Source organism: Phaethon lepturus, unplaced genomic scaffold (genome assembly GCF_000687285.1).
Source record: "Phaethon lepturus isolate BGI_N335 unplaced genomic scaffold, ASM68728v1 scaffold9358, whole genome shotgun sequence".
In the NCBI taxonomy this organism is placed as follows: domain Eukaryota; kingdom Metazoa; phylum Chordata; class Aves; order Phaethontiformes; family Phaethontidae; genus Phaethon; species Phaethon lepturus.
Genome location: NW_010558262.1, coordinates 181943 through 190614, shown reverse-complemented (window position 1 = coordinate 190614; position 8672 = coordinate 181943).

Below are 8672 nucleotides of genomic sequence, written 5' to 3'. Positions count from 1 at the left end.
GAAACTTGATTAGTACTTTTTTTTATTAATGTAGCAGGAGAACACTATGTTATTAATATGTCTTTACTAACAATGTATACATTGACAATTGTATGATGTTTACGTGAGTAAATGCACACAACAGGAACCATTTTGGTTTGATAATGACATTTTCAGTCTACTGTTTGGAATAATAAGGAAGAGAAATAGATGAAAACTTTGCAGAGTTCCAGTAGAAAGTGTGAACTAAATTAAACCAAACAATGACTAAGTAAAGGAATCATGAAATGCCATGCGACAGTTTGTAGCCATTTTTTAAGGAGGCAAGTTCATAATGACATTTTTGATCCTTGCTATGATTGGCTAGGAAACAGAGTTTTTATTTCTTGGCGCTCAAGTTGAACACCACCTGTGTTCAACTGTGTACACATTAAAGCAAGATGAAATGCCTTGGGATGCCTTAGGTGATGCTGACTGACATTGCCAAGATTATTGTCAGTTTTATACCTGTCCACTCCTGAACAGCTGTGGACCAACTGACCAGATTGTTGAGATGAGAGATGAAACGTTATTCTAGATCCCAATGGGAAACCAGAGTGCTGTTGCATATGAGTGAGCATGCAAAATCTGAAGAAGCCCCAGGTAAGGCTGCCAGGTTCTTAGGCTGTTTGGCTTCTTAGTTGTTGTGATCCTCAGAACACCTGCCTCTCTGAGCTGTAAGAACAGAATTTTTGTAGAGCAAGACTACTCAGGGACTGGTACTTCCAAGTTCTTCCCAGAACGGACTGGGAACAGCAGATCTGAAACATTCAGATTTTGGTTCTAAGGCCACCTTGCAGACCTGGCAGGGCGTATGCCTGTGTCTTGTCAGAAGATCTGTTGTACTTGCTCTATTTCCATGGAATATTCTGCTTTTGATAAACTGGCAAAATTCAACAGAAGAAAGATTCCTCTGGAGAATTTCCTGTCAGTTGTATTCCTAATTTCTGATGATGTGCTTCCATTCTTGCTATGTTTGTTTTCCAGTTAGTCTGTAGCACTGTCAATGCCATTTTAAATGTTTGATAGAATTGTAAGCAAGTAGCAAGCCCTCTGACTACTCAACTTTGCCTCTGTAGTTTTCATCAATATTAACTTAATCATTGAAAGTATTAATTAAGATACAATCATATAATATTTTAGGTTACCAGGGACACCTGACATCTGATGATAATCCCTGCTTAAAGAAGGGCCCACTACAAAGTTTGAACGGGTTTCTTGGAGCCGTGTTCAGTCAGGTCAGATTTCTAAAGATGCAGATCCCACTGACTCTCCGGGTGCCTATTCCAGTGTTTTATCATCCTCATTGTGAAACAAGTTTTTTTTCCTCTCTATCTCCTCAGAGTTTGCCTTTTCCCATTGCTTTGATCTAAGTGCTCAGTGCAGCTGGAATAGGTATTCCCATTGTGTATGTAGCATGTTTGGGCTGTCAGCCACTCAGATCTGTCCCTTCTTGTGCTACCTTTGATACTTAGGTTAGCCTGCCTGTCAGCCAGGTCAGCTTGACAAACTGACTATTTGCTTGTTCTTGTTGGGTTAACTTTCTTTCACTTTTACTGAGCTGAGTGAAACTCTGAGAAAGGCACACAACCTCTATATTCATCCCCAGGGAATCAGGAATGAGTAACTGAGAGTGCAGAAGTGGGCTAGGCTGAGCAGAGCTGTCCTTTTTGTGGGGGAGGGCTATTAACGCAATCAACCCTGGGAAGTCAGAAAGACCCCCACAATTTCTCTCTTATCCATCTGACTCATCATCCTTTCCTGGCAAGGTGTGTGTTATGGGTTCATTCTTAATGTCTTAAGCCTCTAGTTGCACCTGTAGAGAGATTGTCATTAGAGAACTTCCTTTCTAACACCTGTTAGTTTTTGCAGCTAATTCCTCCTTGGAAAGCTTACAGGAGTGTTTCTTCCCTGAATTTTTCACTTCTATAGAAAATAATGCTTATTTAAATGAAGAAATGTGAGCCTGTTTCACTTTCTTGGATATACAGATACTTCTTTGTTAGATTAACAACTTCTCCTCTCAGAAACAGCAGAGGCCTCCTGCCTCTTTTCACCTGTGTTTGTGCCTCACTGATTTGTTTCAGTATGAAATGTGTTTTATGTTAGTCTATATGTTCTGCATGTATCTGTAGATTGCTCTTGGTTGAGACAAAAAAATAAAGATGCAATTAGCTAGGTTGGAGAAACTGGGTTTTCCAGAAACACACTGTAGCTGAATAGCTACATTGGTTGGTTGTGTATGAGCTACATGATGGCAGTTTCTAAGGGATGAAGTTAAAGGGGGCGGCAGATGACATTCCTTGAACATACATTAAAAAAAAAAAAAAAAAGAAATAGAAAAAGTAAATTTTATTAGTAGGAGTACCATTTTCAACTTGGGGAGGAGGTGATCCTGCTCTTAACATTGGTGAGGACAGAGGTGAATTAGGTGATCTAATTCAGGCTCCTGTATATTCATAGACATTGCCAAAGAATTTGGCCTTCTGTTTCTGGAGCAAAAGTGATGTTTGGCAAAGGTCAGATATTCAAATTATTTGCCTGGCATTTATTTAGATACAGCTCCAGTGGAATACTACTACAAACCCAAATAGGTATTACAACTTAATTAAAATAGGGAGGTTGAAAAAATAACCAGAGGAGTGTTTTTAGATTTTTCTTTTGACCACTAATTCAAGATGGAAGATTTAATTTTTTTATTCTTTACTATTGTAGTGGAGAGTCTGGGTATCTATGATATAGATCTATAAGCTGTAAGTCTGGAATCATGCATTACTTGCAAACAGCTGGAATAAGATCCTGTCCTTGCTATTCCCTCTGGCTGGCAGTGAGAGTGAATCTTCAGTGACAGGAGGAAGTAAATGAGGAGGAGTTTGAAAATGGTGTCATGGGATTGCTGCGAGATCTAGCTCTGCACTTAGGACAACCTTGTAACATGGTACTCCTGTCGGAGTACTGGGAAACCATCACCGCCATCTGGCTATGAACATCATACCTTCCCCTCAGTTCTGTAAGGCCTGGATGTTGGCTAGATGAATATTTTTGTATGTGATTTCTAGGTCAGAATGGCTGTTTGGTCCTTTGTCCAATTAACAAACATTCTATTGCAAAAACAATACAGTAAGGAACACTGACAAGTTTTTGTATAGTGTCAAAGACCTTTTTGTTCTGTTAAAAGCAAGAAGTAATTACTGAATTTTAATAGTGAAGATAAGGTGGGATAGAGAGAAAGGGTGGAATCTGAGCATTGTAAGTAATTTAGTCAAAAATACTATGAGAAAATAAGAAACATGATTCTAAAGTTACAAGTGAAACAGCAGAATCATTCATTAAAAAAGATTGCAGAAAGGACAAGAGATTCAAAAGGAGATAGAGGGTAGAAGCTATTTAAAGCACAAGGGCAAACTTCTGGAAAAGTGGAAACCATAGAAAAAGACCAACTTGCCTGCATTAGGAGCTTTTTAGTGACTGGAAAATAAAATAGAGATGCAGTGTAAATAGAGACAAGCATTGATTGTGGACACAGCCAAAAAAGCTGTGGCACAGAATGTGTTAAAATCAATAGAAGTTGCATAGGGCAAGAAGAGAAGTATCTACCAATCCATAATTAATAAGAAGAACTAAGAATGAAAGTAAAAACCTTTCTAAATGGGGGACAGTAATTAAAAAAAATGATTCTTCTGCCTGCTTCAGGCTTCATGTAAATAGTTAGCTGTGAATAAGTGCCTAGTGTAGTTAATAAGAAGTGAAATATGTGCCAGAAAAAGGTTAAAGAATATTTTAGGAAAGGAGTTTCTGAACCATTGGCCTTGATTTTAAAAAACAGTGAGGAACGATTATTTGCAAATAATAGAAAAGCAAAACTTATCTTAAAACCAGGGATCAGTCCCTGTAAGTTGGATAACCAGGAAGAACCTGCAGGAAGTCCTTAAATGTTCAATTCCTAAAAATCTTTGGGACAAGAAGGTGGTGATAAACAATGAGCATGAATTTTCAAAATACGTTTTGTCAAATATATCTAGTTCTTTAATGGAATAGCTGGCTAGTGGTTAAAAATGAAGGAGTAAATGTGATAGAACTTTGCACACAGCGTTTCACAGAGAGAAAGACGTTTTTGTAAGCAAACTTGAGAAGCATAGTTAACTTAGTAGTAAAGGAAAATACAGTTCACTGAAAAATAATGTTCCTAGTGAATTGTTATTTATATTACTGCAGGTCAACTTGGGATAGTTTAGTGAAGTGTGACTCTGTAAGGACTGGCCTGGGTCCATGTATATTACATATTTTCATGAATAAGGTGGCTGAGGAAATGAAGAGTAGACTTATCAGGAGTTTGAATGATGCAACCCTGGTGAGAGTTCTAAGTATTTTATAGGGCAGTAAAAGCTTCCCTCTCCCCTCTTTTTTTTTTTCTTTTTCAAACTTGGAGAAATGGTCTGAAAACTGCAAGTTGAAATGACAAGTGCAAATGATTACTCTTGGGAAGAAGTCAGCTGTATAAATAAAAATGCAGGATTTCTGGCTTAGCAGTGGTATTGTTCATAAAGCCTTGGGAGCTGTAGAGAATTATAGATGAAATGAACTGTCAGTAGGGGTCAGTTCAGTATGTACTTTTGGGCATCACAGTTTAAGAATAGCATGGACTGATAAGAAGAATGAAATGACGCAAGGTTTTTAGAACATATAAGAAGGAAGAAGAAGCTGGCTTAGCTGAGTTTGTGTAATTTAGGGAGGAAAAGGTGGAGGAACAGAGGAATGAGATAATGTTTTCAAATATGGAACAGGTTTTCATAAAATGTATGTTGTTAAGTTATTCTCCATATCTGTTAAAAGACAGACAAATGTGATTGGTGAAAGGTGAAATTTGTGCAATGTTAGGTTAAAAAAACAACCACCATATGGATAAGTAAACACCAGAACAGGTTAACTTGTGAGACCATAGAAATTAGATGCAGATAAAGACTGGTTAGACAAACATCTGTTTAGGCAGCTCTAGAAACACTTGTGCTGTTTCAGAGTGGTCAGGATGGAAAAAGGGATCATGAGGTCCCTTCTAGCTCCACTGATTCTTGGCTTACATTTTTATTGAAGTAATATTCCCAGTCTTCATTGTGCATTTCCTTACTACAATTTTTTTTTTTTTTCCCCCCAGATCAGTGTAGAATTGTAATGGTGAATGCTTTTCGTATGCAGTGATCAAAACTGGACTGAAATTTGGTGGGGCTCTTAGACTTTCAGCTTATCTACGGATAATATGTCCCTTTTACAATTTTGCCTTCAGTACCTGGGGAAGGCTGTATATACAGAAGAAGCTATTAATAGTTGGTGCATACTAATAGCCTATTTTCCTCATGAGCTGTTTGCATGAAAGTAGTACAGTTCATAGTGACTCAGCTTATCATATCAGCAGGATTTTTTTTACTCTGTCAAATTTATAACGACATTAAAAAGTTTTATTTAAATTTAGTATTTTAGAATCCACCTAACAATTTTACATCCTATAATCCGTTCATGAACTAGAACTCAAGTACAAGAAATAGAAGATTGGAATTTTGCTGTACAAGATGAAAACTTCAGCAACTGAATTGCATTTGTGTAATGTAATGTGTAAGCTGTTCTCTCATGTTAACATTTTTCTCTGAAGAAAGTTGATACACGCTGTAAAAAAACAACCAACCAGCCAACAAAACAAATCTTTCTAGAACTTGGTTGTATGGCAGAAATCCCCAGTGTTAATATAAAATCTATTAAATAATTTTTAATGTTACTCTTTGAACTTACTGTTACTTTTAATATTTGTTATTTTAATAATTTAAGAAATGTCCGTATCGCTGTTCTTAGTGCTTTTATGTAAGAGGGACTATCACTTTGCGTTCTTTTGACTCTGGTTGCAGAAGTGATGTACTTAACATTTGGTCAGACAGATGAAACTTTGCTAACAGGTTAGGGAAACAGCCAGGGTGACAGGCCATGTGTGATGGATGGTTGCGTTATTAAATGTTTTATGCTGTCGGTGTATTTTGTATGGACTTCATACCATGCTATTTTAAAAACAGGATAGCAAGACAGCACATTGACCTGCCGGTTGCAGGTGCCGCAGTTTGGGTTTGAGGGAGCTCTGCACAGTCCTGGAGGCTGCCCCTGCCTTCCAGGTGTGCACAAGTGGGGAAAGTGCCTGGAGCGCCGAGCGGGCCGGGGTGCTCCTGGGAGACAGGAGGCTGCCCCAGGCCTGCAATGTCCATAGGGAGTAGACCTCCAGCCAAGCCTCACTTGAAATTTGGAGGCAGGCAGCTTCCCCAGGGTTTGAGAGGAGGCTTTCTAAGATTGCTGCAAGCTGGGAAGCTGCTGCAAGGTGTTGGACTGGGAAGCAAGAAAGGACTAAGCTACCCACTGTCAGGATACAGAGGAGGGGGAGGTAACTATTTTCATATGTTCTGAGTCACTTGGCCATCGGAGCTTTCCTTCTTAGTTACTGTGTTCAACTTCATAAACCTTTCTGTACTAATAAAGAGAAAGCTATAGTAAACATAGCTTTTTGAGATTGAGTGTGCTTCTGCCACAGTCATGTGAAAGCAAAAGCTGGTCCTGTTCTGTCCCAGGATGCCTTTTTCTGAAATCTGGTATGCCAAATGAGCAGCGAATTCTTGAGAATGCCATTGTGAGGTTGATGATGTGATTTTGTGTGACTAATTGCAGTACTGTCTTCATGAACTTCTGCCGAATGTCAGGGAGATGTCTTGTGTAGAAAAGCTGTTCTTGAAAGCGTGTCTGCAAAAACAGCACCATGAAAACTGGAGCAGGGTATTGTGGTGGCTATGCTGAAGATGTGCCTCCTGTTGTCAGCTGAAAGGTCCTTCTGTAGTAACTGGTTGATGTTTCACTGACTGAAATATGAGAACAACCCAGAATATGTATTTGTTTTTTGTTGGGCAGAAGTCATGTAAATATAAGACATGAGAGAGCTTTGCAATTCTTCCAGAATTTTTACTGGAGCTTTAGGTACAAACTTATGGATTTATTCTGAAATAGATTGCAGTTTGTTCATCTGAGCTTCTTGAAGAAGCTTTTTTTTTTCCTTTTTTCTTTTTTTTTTTTTCCCTCCTAAAATTGGATTTGGTGGTTATAAAGGAAGAATGACTTCCTTATATGTTGAACTGACTTTTTCACAATAAGCTTGAGAGTCTAAAAACATACTATCATATGTTACTATTTCAGTGTTATATATTTCACAGTTTAAAACGCATTTTTTTCCCGAGTTTAAATTAGAATTGCTGACAGTAAGGAAATAAAAATGATTGATGGACTGTTTACACTTGACCAGCTGCTAATTAATTCTCACTCAGTATCTTGTTAGCTTGTGCTGAAATAATACATAAGGCAACCTAAAAAATAGCCTGAAGTTCCTAAAACTACAAAGAAGAAAAATTTGAATTATTCTGATGCTTTTGATCTATGAACTGTGATATTAGCTGTGACGTTTGATGTTCTGGGATGATGTGATTGATAGCATAATTTTTGGTATTCGATTGTTTACTATTTATTGAATGTTACTGTATCTTATATCTCTGAGGGCAGGGAGAAAGGTCGCTTATTTTCCTTGTTGGACCCTGTACCCCTTGTTCAGGTGGAGCTTTCCAGAAGGAAGGGAGAACGCACTTCCTTTGTGTGGAAGTGTGCTCCCTTTCCAGAGAGAAATTTCTGGAGTTTCTGAAGGTAGGTAGCTCTTGGAGGAGACTGCAGAGAAAGAAGGTAATATTTCTGTGGATCCTAGGAGGGGGTTAGAAAGTTATAGCATCTCAAAAAACCCCCACTGAGAATTCTTAACCTGAGAACAAACTTGTAGGAAAGGAAGTGTGTGTGATGAGCAGGGGAGGGATTGGCTGACTAACACTTTGATTTTTAGTTTCTTTTATCCAGCAGGACAGCTTCCTCACTCTTTCAGAATTGTGTTGCAGTTAAAGCATAGCTTTGATTCAGTGTCTTTTTGATTCTCTTAAGGAGAAGGTGGAGGAGGTTCTGGTCAAGAGAGGGGCAGTCTCTGGGAGGCTCCTAATAGTTGATTCTCAATGACACATAAAATTTAAGTTCTTAAATCACTATATGGATGAGTTCTTTTTTTCAGTGTGATAAGGAAGGAGTTACCCTCTCATCAAATATTCTTTCATGTATAGGAAATATCTCAGAAGGCTGCAAGTGGGTATTTAATTATGTAATTAGATAGTGTGTTGTGGCTATTGCCTGTGTCAAACTGTGCTACATAAAACACTCATTCTTATCTTCATTGCTGACTCCTGACTGTCATCTGTAGAAGTGCAAAAACACCACTGCTTTAAAAGGTCAAATCCTCTGAAGCCAGTGGTGGAACTTCAACTGACTTTAATGGAGTCAGAATATCGTCTTGTTTCAAGGAGTTAAGCTCAACTCTGGGGATATAAAAGGACAGTTGTGTAGTATCTGGTAAAACTAAGGGGGCAAGGAAGGAAGGGGTCTTGGTAATTTTTTTAAAGAGTGTGGTCTGTGTTGAATAGTGCATGCTGTGCTTTTTGTTGTTGCCTATATTGCCAGACACCCATGTTCACTGTAGTTTCTTATAAACATTATTTGAAAAATATAATCAATTTTTTTTTTTAAATACAGTCCTGGTTATATCCCTC